Below are 12,629 nucleotides of genomic sequence, written 5' to 3' on the forward strand. Positions count from 1 at the left end.
CCGAGATTCGATAGTCGGTATCCAATACCTAGTTCAATCTCGTTACCGGCAAGTCTCTTTACTCGTTCCGTAATACATCATCTCACAACTAACATATTAGTTGTAATGCTTGCAAGGCTTATGTGATGTGCATTACCGAGAGGGCCCAGAGATACCTCTCCGACAATCGGAGTGACAAATCCTAATCTCGAAATACGCCAACCCAACATGTACCTTTGGAGACACCTGTAATGCTTCTTTATAATCACCCAGTTACGTTGTGACGTTTGGTAGCACCCAAGTGTTCCTCCGGCAAACGGGAGTTGCATAATCTCATAGTCATAGGAACATGTATAAGTCATGAAGAAAGCAATAGCAACATACTAAACGATCGGGTGCTAAGCTAATGGAATGGGTCATGTCAATCAGATCATTCAACCAATGATGTGACCTCGTTAATCAAATAACAACTCATTGTTCATGGTTAGGAAACATAACCATCTTTGATTAACGAGCTAGTCAAGTAGAGGCATACTAGTGACACTCTGTTTGTCTATGTATTCACACATGTATTATGTTTCCGGTTAATACAATTCTAGCATGAATAATAAACATTTATCATGATTATAAGGAAATAAAATAACTTTATTATTGCCTCTAGGGCATATTTCCTTCAGTCCTCTAGTTTCTCGCTCGCGCTTTGCCTCCTCTTCTCGCTCTCTTTTGCGAATAAGTTAGCCACCATATATGCTAGTCGCTTGCTGCAGCTCCACATATATTTACCTTACCCTACCTATTAAGCTTAAATAGTCTTGATTGCGAGGGTGCGAGATTGCTGAGTCCCTGTGGCTCACAGATTACTATTACACCGGATGCAGGTCCAGGTGATTCCGCTCCAGGTGACGCGTTCGACCTCAAGTGGGAGTTCGACGAGGACTCTCAACGTTACTATGTTTCCTTTCCTGATGATCAGTAGTGGTGCCCTGTTGGGGGTGATCGGGACCATGTCGCATGTTGGGTTATCTTTCATTTTGGTGTCGTAGTCGGGCCATGAGTGTTTGGATGATGTATGTTATTTATGTACTTGATTGACGTGGCGAGTGTAAGTCAACTATGTTATCCCTTTACATTATCTTTATTACATGGGATGTTTGTGATGATTACCTGACTTGCGACATATGCCTTCAATGCGATTATGCCTCTAAGTCGTGCCTCGACACGTGGGAGATATAGTCGCATCGAGGGTGCTACACGTATTGATGAGAATCCCATGATAAGGGGACACGATCTCTGCTTTGACAAGACATGCCAGTGAAACCGCACCTCGAAATACGGAGCGGCAGGCTAAAGAACGGTTCAAATAATGGCCGGGCAGTGGCGTGATGTCACGCTACAGAAAGTTGTCAGCGGATTGGACTTGTGGAATATTATACTCTCTACGGTTGTGTGTGGTACCTATTTTGCAGAGCCGGACACGTTTTCTTTGTTCGGAAGTCTATGTTGGAGTGTTCGAAGAAGGAACCCACCTTGCAATGCCGAAGACAATATGCGTGTCGGACTCATCGTCATTGAAGCCTGGTTCAGGGGCTACTGAGGAAGTCCTGGACTAAGGGGTCCTCGGACAGCCGGACTATATACTTGGGTCGGACTGTTGGGCTATGAAGATACAAGATAGAAGACTTTGTCTCGTGTCCGAATGGGACTCTCCTTGGCGTGGAAGGCAAGCTTGGCGATTCGGATATGTAGATTCCTTTCTCTGTGACCGACTTTGTACAACCCTAGTCCCCCCCCTCCCCGGGTGTCTATATAAACTGGAGGGTTTACACTTCTAGGGTTAACGCTCAGCAATCATAATCTCATAGGCTAGACTTCTAGGGTTTAGCCATTACAATCTCGTGGTAGATCAACTCTTGTAATACTCATATTCATCAAGATCAATCAAGCAGGAAGTAGGGTATTACCTCCACATAGAGGGCCCGAACCTGGGTAAACATTGTTTCCCCCGCCTCATGTTGCCATTAACCTTAGACGCACAGTTCGGGACCCCTTACCCGAGATCCGCCGGTTTTGACATCAACAGTCAGGCCACGTCTGATAGATCGGTTGGTGCCAACCATATGCTGGCCACAAGATGCAAGCATGGCCCTCTTCTAGGCCGCAGTTGGTGTCGACCATATGCTGGCCACAGGATGCAAGCATGGCCCTCTTCTAGGCCGCAGAATGCAAAATGTTCTTCTATTTGGTTATCCCTAGTGTGATTTGTGTTTATGCAAAATATCAAAACAGGACCCAATAAGAGATGGACCGCAAGTGAGGAGAGTCCTACCAGGGGTGTTATGCAAAATATTCTCCGGTTGTCCCTGGTGGGACCCTTGTCGACGTGGCAATGGTCAATGCGCCACATGAGTGGGTCAAACATTGTTTGGGCTGCTTGGGACCGGAGGTGAACCACTTGCAAACGTTTGGGACCCAAACATACAATTTTGAAGTTTTGAGACTAACTTGACATACCTCGAATAGTTTAGGACCTTTGGTGCAGTTTCTCTTTGTTTTATACTACTCCCTCGTACTAAAGCAACGTCAACTAATATGAATTGGAGGGAGTACCAAATTAGCATTCGGTGCATTCCAAAACATCACCTCAAGCTGTCCCACGTGTTGTAGGTACTCACTTGTTATGTGGTTTATGCTACACCGAACGAAGTTCCAACGGTTATTCAAGACGATGCATGCTGTTGGAGTGAGTGACCAAGGAGGTTTTTACCCAACATCGGTGGCAGCATAATCTTCGGATTGGTCCACCACTTCATTTGACATAGGCATAGTGTCGGTCCGATATGACTAATGTTGTCACCATGTCGGTTTTTTATTTATCTTTTGTCACAACGTTCGTGTTTGGCTGTGTGCATCTTGTTATGCGGACTCTGGGTGTTACTCATCATGCTTTGTATCCGTTTGATGCTACGTTCTGAGTTAATAAAAATGTCATTTATCGATAAACATGTTCTACATGAACTTTGCTGCGGAGAGCAATACATGCCTGTAGTAATATGCCAAGCTTCGTAGAGGAGCATCATTGCCCTGTTTGGGCTGTCTAAAATTATATAGCAGCATTCTTCTACTGGTGCTGTTCATTTAGTTCCACATATAAAGAGGAGACTGCACTGCAATTAACAATGGAACGAATTAACACACGTTTAATCATATCATGTTTGTCTAACACACAGAGAAATTAATACGGTGACATAATTCAAACCGCAAGACAATAAGGTAGCAAAGTTAAGAAAGAAATAAGTAGTAGATCAGTATACAATCTAAAATGAGCAAAGCCCAGCCAATGGCTAGCTACAAAGTCTAGGATTAAAACATTCCAGCATACTAACTATGAAACCTAGAACTACGCCACGCGCACGTCAACTTTTTTTAGGATAAATTCTGACAACTTCTCATGGTTCTTCCTCCCCAAGTTTCCGTCCAGTGTTCAAGTCCTGCATACAAAGAGTATATTAGATCTGGAAGAGGAAAAAAACGGTGTCATACTTATTTACATAAACGATGACAAATGATTTTCTCTGTGTGGGCACGCAGCAGGTGCTTGTCAAAAGTAATCGTTGTGCGTGCACTATTTAGACTTCAGGTTAAGTTAAAGCGTAAATTTGCAAACTTGCACATTTTTGTTGTTTTGAGATAGCTTACCACATGTATCATACTAGCATGGATGCCTTTTATCTATACTTCCATATACAACACTCGTATTGAATACAGGACGATTTGGTCTTAAACTAGTATCAATTGACATACAACGGTCTTTCTTATGAGAATTTGAGAAAGGGCACCCATACATTACCTCATCGTACTATTGGCCCTTTGCGACAAGCATAACCAACCCAGCAGTTCGTACTTCGTTCTAACAAATGTATGAAATGGAAAGGTTATAAATCAGTCAAACCAAAAAACATACTTATTAGATACTGCCTCCGTCCCGAATTACTTGTGGCTCAAATGGATTTATGTGAGCGAGAGACAAGTAATTCGAGGCGGAGCGAGTATAAAACATGTTGCAATAAAGTTCAAGGATTTTACCAGGTCTTCGTCTCCACCAAGCCACTCTATTAAGAACTCCCTTATATGTGTGACAGGAACAGCGTATACCGATGCATGTGAAGCTCCGGCAAGCACCCCAACTACCCTGTCTATCCGTGGCAAAATAAGAGGTGAACCTGATGCACCTTGCTTAGATGTACAACTGCAGGTAAGCGACACTTCATCTGGTTCATTGCTGCAATAAATAAATATTCTAATGATTAGCACGAGTAGAGACAAAAGGAATTTTCATGCTACATTATACTACTAGTACCATGTTCTAGTAAGTAAGAGATACTAAGTATCGGAAGAGTGCATTACGTTATTGTACCAGAATACGTCCCTGGCTCTAGAATAGTAGCAGAAGAACCATCCAATGTGGTATAAGCCAGCGCAACAACATTCCACCCAGAAGCATATGGTGGGTCGAAGAACCTCAGACAAGTCACTGGTTCATAGACATCTTGAGCCCGCAGCCAAGCAAGATCCCGACCCTCATCAGTACGAATTATTCTTGCATTGTATCGGCGTGGGATCAATCCGTCGGAGTTGAAGAAATAAACAGCCATTGTTCCACCCACGGGAAGCACCTTGACGACATGTTGACATGATACTATGTCACAGATGGTTTTATTGTTGCTGACAATAAAGCCATTGCCTTAAAAAACATTGTCAGTAGCGGTATCGAGACGCACCACAGAGAGTTGATGGTCTCTAAACACCCGCTCGCACCATAAACCTTCATCCATGACATCGGACATGTTTAGATGTCAACCTGTAAAAAAAAATTGTTCCAATGAACAATACGTACATGTTAAACACACATGATGTATGCATAAATCTATTACTCCCTCCGTTTCTAAATATAAGACATTTTGGATATTGCATTATGGACTACATACGGATGTATATAGACATATCTTAAAATATAGATTCACGCATTTTGCTCCGTATGCATAGTGGAACCTCTAAAAAATCTTAAACGGTCTCCGAATCTGTTCATGAAGTAATGCAAGTGTGATTGTATGCATCTACTGGCTTTTAAGTTTTAAGTGATGCTCTCACGCCCGGCCGGCGTCTAAGCCAGAGCACATTAGCTAGCTAGCTAGCTGCGGATGTTGCTCCATGCGAGAGCGAGCCAGATCTGCACGGCACATGTGAGCAAATAAATCTGCAGCGCTGGCGGCATACCTACATACGTGCGGCTGACGAGCAACGCCCCTACCTGCAGTTGAGCGGTCGTCAATGAACCGCCGGCCGGCCGCTGGCTATCGATCTACTACGCCGTGACTAGCAGGTACCAGATCGGTACAGACATTGGCTAGGTACAAGGAATCCAAGGCAAGGACTTACCGGACGTGTGCCGTTGGCAGCAGAGTAGCCGGGCGGGGATTGATGCAGGCGCACACACGAAGCCCGCCGGCCGGCCGGAGCAGTTGACTCGTTGAGCTAGCTTGTTGTGAGATCCAGGAAGGAGCACCAGCATTATTGAGTGGGGATGGGAGGCTGGCTAGATATTTCCCAAGTGGTGGTACGGCGGAGGAGTGGGTGGAGCGCCGCCGTCTAAGGAAACGCGGTACTGTAGCTGCTAAAGTGCCCTGCCTCATTTGCCGTTTGGGGAAGAAGGGGCTGACAGTAGGCCCCCCTTCCTTCCAACATATTACAAGCTTTTTATTTTCTTTTTCCTATTATTAGAGAGAATAGATGAGCTCGCGTGCGTTGTGCCCGCAAAATAAGGCATTTTTGTTTTGATATTTGCTAATGAGTGTACATTCTTTTCTTTAGGGACAGCTAATGCTTGTGATGTTTTGGTCCTAAGAGCATCTATATACGGCGTCCCAAACCCGCCTTAAACGCTCGGACGGACGGCTTGGCCAATGATCGGTCATAAAAAGCGACTCAGACGGGCTTCTCAAACTGGCCTCAAACGTCTGAATTAACCGGCACCCCTTATATACAGCTCAAATCTGGAGCGGATATGGGGGCACCCAGGCGCCCCCGGACGCGTCCGTCACGTCGGACTCGACAGCGCTACCCCATCATAAATAGCACCAAATCCACCCCGTCGACCTACCAGATTCGTTTGATCTCTCCTCTCTTCTTCCTCCTCCGTGACGGACATCTCGCAGCTCCGCCACCACCCTTGCTCCGCAGTCGTTCCGAGCCTCTGCGCCTCCAGCACTGACACAACAGTCGTCTCTCTCGTCCTCGCCACTGGGGACGTCGTCGCCGGCCCGAACACCACCGCAGTACATCCGGCAACTCTCAGGTTGCCCCTTGCGGTCTGTGTAGACACGTTATTCGACCCGATTTTTTGTGATTTATTTGAAGGGAAAATGATGAATTATGATGTTTCATCGGAGGAGTATGGACCGACAGAGCTTGATCAAATGATTCAAGACGAGTTCTTCGATTGGTCGGATTCGGACAAAGAAGGGGACATGATCATGCTCATGAGAATGGAAGAGGATATGGACCGGCAGGTGGAGCATATTCTCGACTTCAAGGGCTCAATCAAAGGGAGAAGAGTTGTCAATTAGGATATGGTGTGTAGAGCATGGCTACCGATCAAGGATTACTTTGCTCCGAATCCAATTTTCCTGGATAATCCATGGTTTTCACATGCGGAAACCATTGTTTTGTGCATTATCGAGGGAGTGGAGGCACACGATGATTACTTGAAGCACGTAAGGGATTGTTGTGGCCAACTTTCTTTCAATGCTAAGCAGAAATGCATGGCTGCTTTGAGGATGCTCGCACTTGGTACTGCCGCAGATGTCGTTGGTGAGATGGTCCGGATTAGAAAGAGCACATGCCTGAAGACTACTGTCAAGTTTGCCCACATATGGAGGAGAGCTGCAATAATGTGGGAATCAGAAACATTGTGGCAGTTGATGACATGTTATGTTATTTTGCACAATATGATTGTCGAGCATGAGGGTGATGGTGTTGCCCGAACCAGGATTTTGAAGCGCCTGGAGAAAAATTTCAAATCCCGAAAGATCAAGATGCAAATCAGCTTATAAACTTTTTGCAGATGGATTAGAATTTTCGAGATCGTCGGTGCATGCGCTCATACTCAATGATCTTGTGGAGCATATGTGGACCCACAATGAAAACCAAAGAGCTTAATAAAAGTTTATGTAATAAATATGTATTTTTTTATACTAACATTTGTTATCTACGTGTGATACTGGTGTGTATGATAGATGTGCATGGAATTGCATGGATTTAAGAGTTCGGATTTGAGATATATGAATGTCGGGCACTAGATATGAGGGGTCGTCCAGATGCGTCCACCGGCATGCCCGGACGCATCCGCGGACATAAAGGATGACGGATTTGCCAAGTCCCGCGGTAGATGCTCTGAGAGTGTCAAAGTAAAATGATTTTTGTTTTTTGTGTTTTCTGCCTTTTGTAGATTTTTTTGTCCGACTAGATTTATCGATTGATCCACAAGCTCTACAAAATTGACGCATGAGTTAGTACTGTTTGAGGCATGGGTTAGTACATTTTTAAGCACAAATTTTGTTTAAAAAAATTCATGGAAACCTATCAATATGAAGTCTAGTTTTAAAAATCTTGACGCGAGGAACGCATTTGTGGAACGGTTCATTATTTGAACGCACGGTTCGAGAGATAAGTTGTTTTTAAAATTGAATCTAACAAAAAACAAAAATAAACCTGCTCACCTCTCCTCACATTGGAAGAAATCCATAAAATCTCTCTAATTGCGACAGATGGCTCACGAGATAATTGCATCTATTGTCCTTGTAGTCGATGGCGACGTCCAACTTGGTTTTGAAGGTTGTAAAGTGCTCCAATACAGTCCCGGTACATGAAAATACGTGATCAATACGGCCCCTGAGGTTGAAACGTCAGACCTGCATCTACACGCCACCGTCCACACCAAACAAATATGGGGTCGCTCGTATCGTTCTTTCTTCCTAGCGAAGAAAGAGGCGATCTCGCCTGCGCCGCTGCCATGGAGTTCCCCCGCGACCGTCCTCCGGCGACTCCCCTCCGCTGACGACCTCGGTTGTCGGTGGTGAGGGGGGTCGCCGGATCCAAGATTGTGGATCGTTTTAGGTCAAAGTAGCTTAGTTTTTTAGGCTGTTCATCGTCTTGGTTTCGGCGGCGGCAATGGTGGCGCTGAATAAAATTTCTTCAGATCATACTCCAATGAGGCGATTGGTCCTATGGTTGGGCATGGATCTGAAATCTAATCTGTTCAAGCAAGGATGGTGTGGCGGCGGCATCCTTGTGGTGGATCTGCGTCCTCGGGCTCCGCTGTTGCGACGGCGTCCGCTCCGTCGCCGTCGCGGAGCTTGGGAGGTAGTCCAGAAGCGGATGCAGATTGTGGTCTGCATCGACGGCATCTGGAAGATGGTGGATCGTCTACTGGGTTCATGGTACGTGGATGACAGGTATGGTTTCCTCCTCCAACGTCTTAGTCATGTGGGGGTGCTAGATCTGGAGTTTGATGGCGCGCCCGGGTGTTGCCCGGTCTGATTCGTTCAATGGTAATGGTTTCGACTTTGGCGCGCCATCTTGGAGGTCCGCAAAGTTGTTTATCAGCGATGGAGCCGCATCGAGCTCGGGTGTGGAGGTGATCATTATGTTATAAATAAGACACGTATTACCATGCAAAAAAATCTACACGTTGTATATGTATTCTTCCTTATGACACATCAGCACGAGGCCACGTCTGCTGGGACCCATATGTCAATGGGGGCGAGAAATAATAAAAAGAAAAATGTGGGTTGGCAGGTTTCGATCCCGCGAACCGAGGCCAACTTCCCGCGCGCAGGACACCACACAAAGCCCTTCTTCTGTCGTCATGTATCCGACTCCAACGTCGTCATGTGCCAACTTCTAACATGTGTTGTTTCTGTGGGAGGACGGAAGGAATCGAGCACTCGCTGTTGTTTTGCCCTTTTGCTTATGAGATCTGGTCGCAAGTGAAGCAATCTTTCGACATCAATCTATGGCGGTTCAACTTCTCTTCGCCAAAGCAGTGGCCGTTTGATTTCCTCTCTCGTTCCTCGGATCAGCAGGCTACGGTCATGGCTGTTACTATATGGCATATTCGGGAGGCGCGGAACTCTGTTCGGAACAATGAAGATGAGCCACATCTTGTCCGTACCGTTTTTAAGATAAAAGCTTATGTTGATTTGATCTCCCGGCATCTATACAAACCGGGTTGATTTGATCTCCCGGCATCTATACAAACCGGATCTTGTGCATAGGCGTGAGAGCATTGCCTCAAGTACCTCTTGGTCTCCGCCGCCGCCGGGTTCTGTATTATTCATGTGTGATGCCGCGATCTTCTCTGAGCTAAGTAAGTTTGGTGCAGGTGTGGTTGCTCTCAACTCTGATGGACAATTTGTTATTGCATGTAGAGAAGCCAATTATGGAAGCCTTGAACCTGAATTAGCTGAGGCATGTGCCCTTCAACGAGCAGTTAACCTTGCACGTGAGATGGGATGTGATTCGGTGATATTCGCCTCCGATTGCCTCTCTTTGGTGCAGAGAATCAATTCCCATGTTCGCCATCGCTCACTCGTTGGTGCTGTGGTCTCAGAGATCAAAGATGGCATGTCGAATATTCTAATTTCTCGGGTCAAGTTTATTCGTTGGCAGTCAAATGTTTTAGCTCATAATTTACCTAAGTCGTGTTTGAGCTGTAATGGTCTTTGTGTTTTCACTTCTACTCCGGAATGTATCCGAGAGACTCTTTGTAATTATGTTGCTTGATTATAAAGTGCCGACGTTTTCTCGAGAGAAAAAGCCCTTCTTCTGTTTACTCCAGGGATGTATGGCCTATTATATAAATCGTGTTGTCTTTTCCGCTGTAGCATGCACAGATTTTTTTTTTTTTTGCGTGCTAGGGAATTAAGCTGGTAGTAGTATTTTTTTGCAAAAAACATTAGTATTTGCTAGTACTAATAAGATGCACATGGTTTCGATCCTAAAAAGATGCACATGGTTTCGAACCATGTTTTCTTTTCTTTTTCGTTTGGTCTGTTTATTTTCTTTTTCCTTTTCTTTCTTTTCTGTTTATTTTAATTTTTAAAAATTAAAATAATTCCTAAAGTGTTCAACATTTGTTAGCGCTTTCAAAACTAGTTCAATTTTTTAACAAATCACATTTTTCGAAAATTGTTTGAAGTTTCAAAAATTGGTCACAGTATACAAAAAATATTAGAAGTTTTCAAAAATGTTTCCATTTCCAATTTTTTGTTCACACATTCGAAAATTATTTGTAATTTTTTATTTTTTGGATTTTCAAATTGTTCTCAGTTATATATTCTTGTTCTAAATTTCAAAATTTGTTCAACAATTTAAAAAATGTTCCCCTTTTCAAAAAATGATCTATAATTTAAACTAATGTTAGTGTTTTCAACGAACTTTTGTTCAACAAGTCTTTTTCCATGTATTTGTCTTTTTTGTATCTATCACATGCAAGCACGTATATTGATGAAATTGTGCACAGTTATATTACACTACTATATATGGATATACATAAAATTTTGGAATTTTTCAGGCAGTAAAAATCCATCTTTTTTTACTTAAAAATAGCAGGCGCAATGTGCCGGTGCTCCAAAGCCATTATTCGCAACATGTTGAGCTACAAGAAATGATTTATTCCGCGTCTATCCTAGCATGCATGCAACACTCCAGCCGGTGGCTCACGTAGGAATAGGATCCTTCTGTTGCGTTTTACTCCCTCTGTCCCAGAATATAAAAACGTTTCTAACACTAGCATAGTCTTAAAAACGTTCTTATATTTTGGGACGGAGGGAGTATGTTTTTTGAGAGAACTTCTGTTGCGTTTGTTGTAACGTAAGTACGCGTGTGCTGCCGCCTCTCCTCTCGTTGTAATTCTATTTAATCATCTGGGCCGTAGTTTTAAAATAAATAAATAAAAACAGGCACGTCCAGCCAAAAAAATACTGTATACTCAGATTTCTTATAGATCCTCAAAAAAATATAGATTTCTTATACAAACAACTTTTATAAAAAAGGGCACATCTCTCCAAAAATCCAAATCGGTGCCCAGGCTCATCTGCTCCCGGTAAGAAAAAAATTCAAAACAAATACTAGAAAAATTCAAAAAAATCCAATTTATTTGTGTGGTAGATAATTTGATGCGTGAGGTCCGCTCCAAATTTCAACTCTCGGCAAAAAAGACAAATCGGGTTAAAACAGTGTGTGAACAGTAAACTTTTTACATACCCTGATTTTGTCTTTTCTGCAGAGAGCTGCTCAAATGTCCAAATGAGTTGAAATTTGCAGCGAACCTCACGCATCAAATTATCTACCACCCAAAAAAATTAGAATTTTTTGAATTTTTCTAGTATTTGTTTTGATTTTTTTCGTCAGCGCAGGTGCAGCTGAGCCTGGGTACAGAAATCACAAGCACGGACGTTGTCTGTTAGTTGGCACACGGAGCCCCGGTGCGGAGGTCGCGGTTTCGAAACAGCGAAACCCCTTTTGCTCCTCTTTTATACTGTAATTATAACTCTCAAACTATTTCTTAAGGCCACTCGAAAATAACCAGCGCCTCGAGCTAACGGGTGGGTCCAATCTCACGAACAGGGGCACGCTGACGTGGCATATGGCAAAGTACACAGTACATATGCAATGTGTAGAGCCAGGACTGATGTTTCAACCTCTGGGACTGTATTGATCACAGGTTTTTATGTATCGGAGCCGTATTGGAGCACTTTGCAACCTTCAGGACCAAGTTGGACGTCAGACTACGAGGATCTCGATGGCTCACGGATGCGTCACTTATCACCACCAAAGAAAACAAGAGTAACTTTTGCCAGGGATATCCTTTAATTAATGATTTCACGCCTTCCTCGGCATTGCTAATAGCTTGTATCTCGATGGCTCACGAATGCGTCACTTATCACCACCAATGTTGACGGGTTGAACGGAGCAGCTGCCCTGCCGCGAATGCCATATATCACTTGTTGTGAGCAATAAGTGTTTCTCGCTAATGTGAGATGTGTCCTGGGCTAACTCATTAGCACTACCTAAGAGGACTCATCGAATGGTTCAACGAACAGCTTCTAAAACCTTTCGCTCTCGCTGACTGAAGAATCAAAAGTGATGCTCGTAAAATATTGGGTCTCCTGCCACTACAGGAACAAAAGGTTTTAGAAGTATTTTTTTTCTTTCCTTTTTCTTCTATATTCTTCTTCTTCTGGTTTTTTCTTTTTATTTTTTTTTATTTTTTCTTCCTACTTTTTCTTTTTCTTTCATCAAATTGCTTGAAAATTTTCCATATTCAGACATATTATTTTCCATTTTTGAAATTTTTTTAAATCGGTGTTTTTTCAAATTCGTCAACATTTTCAATATCCACGAATATTATTTAAATTCATGAACATTTTACAAATTCATGATCATTAATTAAAAATTAGCAAAAAAAATTTATGAATTCACAGACATGTTTTCATACTCGTGAATATTTTTTCAAATTTCTGAACACTTTTCAAATTCAAGAGCAATTTGGAAATCCGCAAACAATTTTACAAATTTGTGAAAAAATTAAA

The 12,629-nt window shown here is 43.2% G+C and overlaps 1 long non-coding RNA gene across 1 annotated transcript; it reads right to left on the bottom strand.

Moving 5' to 3' along the window:
- Positions 1 to 3,151: 3,151 nt before the first annotated feature.
- On the bottom strand, positions 3,152 to 5,643 carry LOC125547845. Its single transcript, XR_007300807.1, has 5 exons — positions 5,416 to 5,643; positions 4,384 to 4,837; positions 4,063 to 4,258; positions 3,827 to 3,886; positions 3,152 to 3,467 (listed from the first exon to the last, which is right to left on the bottom strand). It is a non-coding gene; the product is annotated as an uncharacterized LOC125547845 (long non-coding RNA).
- Between the last annotated feature and the right edge of the window lie 6,986 nt (positions 5,644 to 12,629).

This window comes from Triticum urartu, chromosome 3 (assembly GCF_003073215.2).
Source record: "Triticum urartu cultivar G1812 chromosome 3, Tu2.1, whole genome shotgun sequence".
NCBI lineage: Eukaryota > Viridiplantae > Streptophyta > Magnoliopsida > Poales > Poaceae > Triticum > Triticum urartu.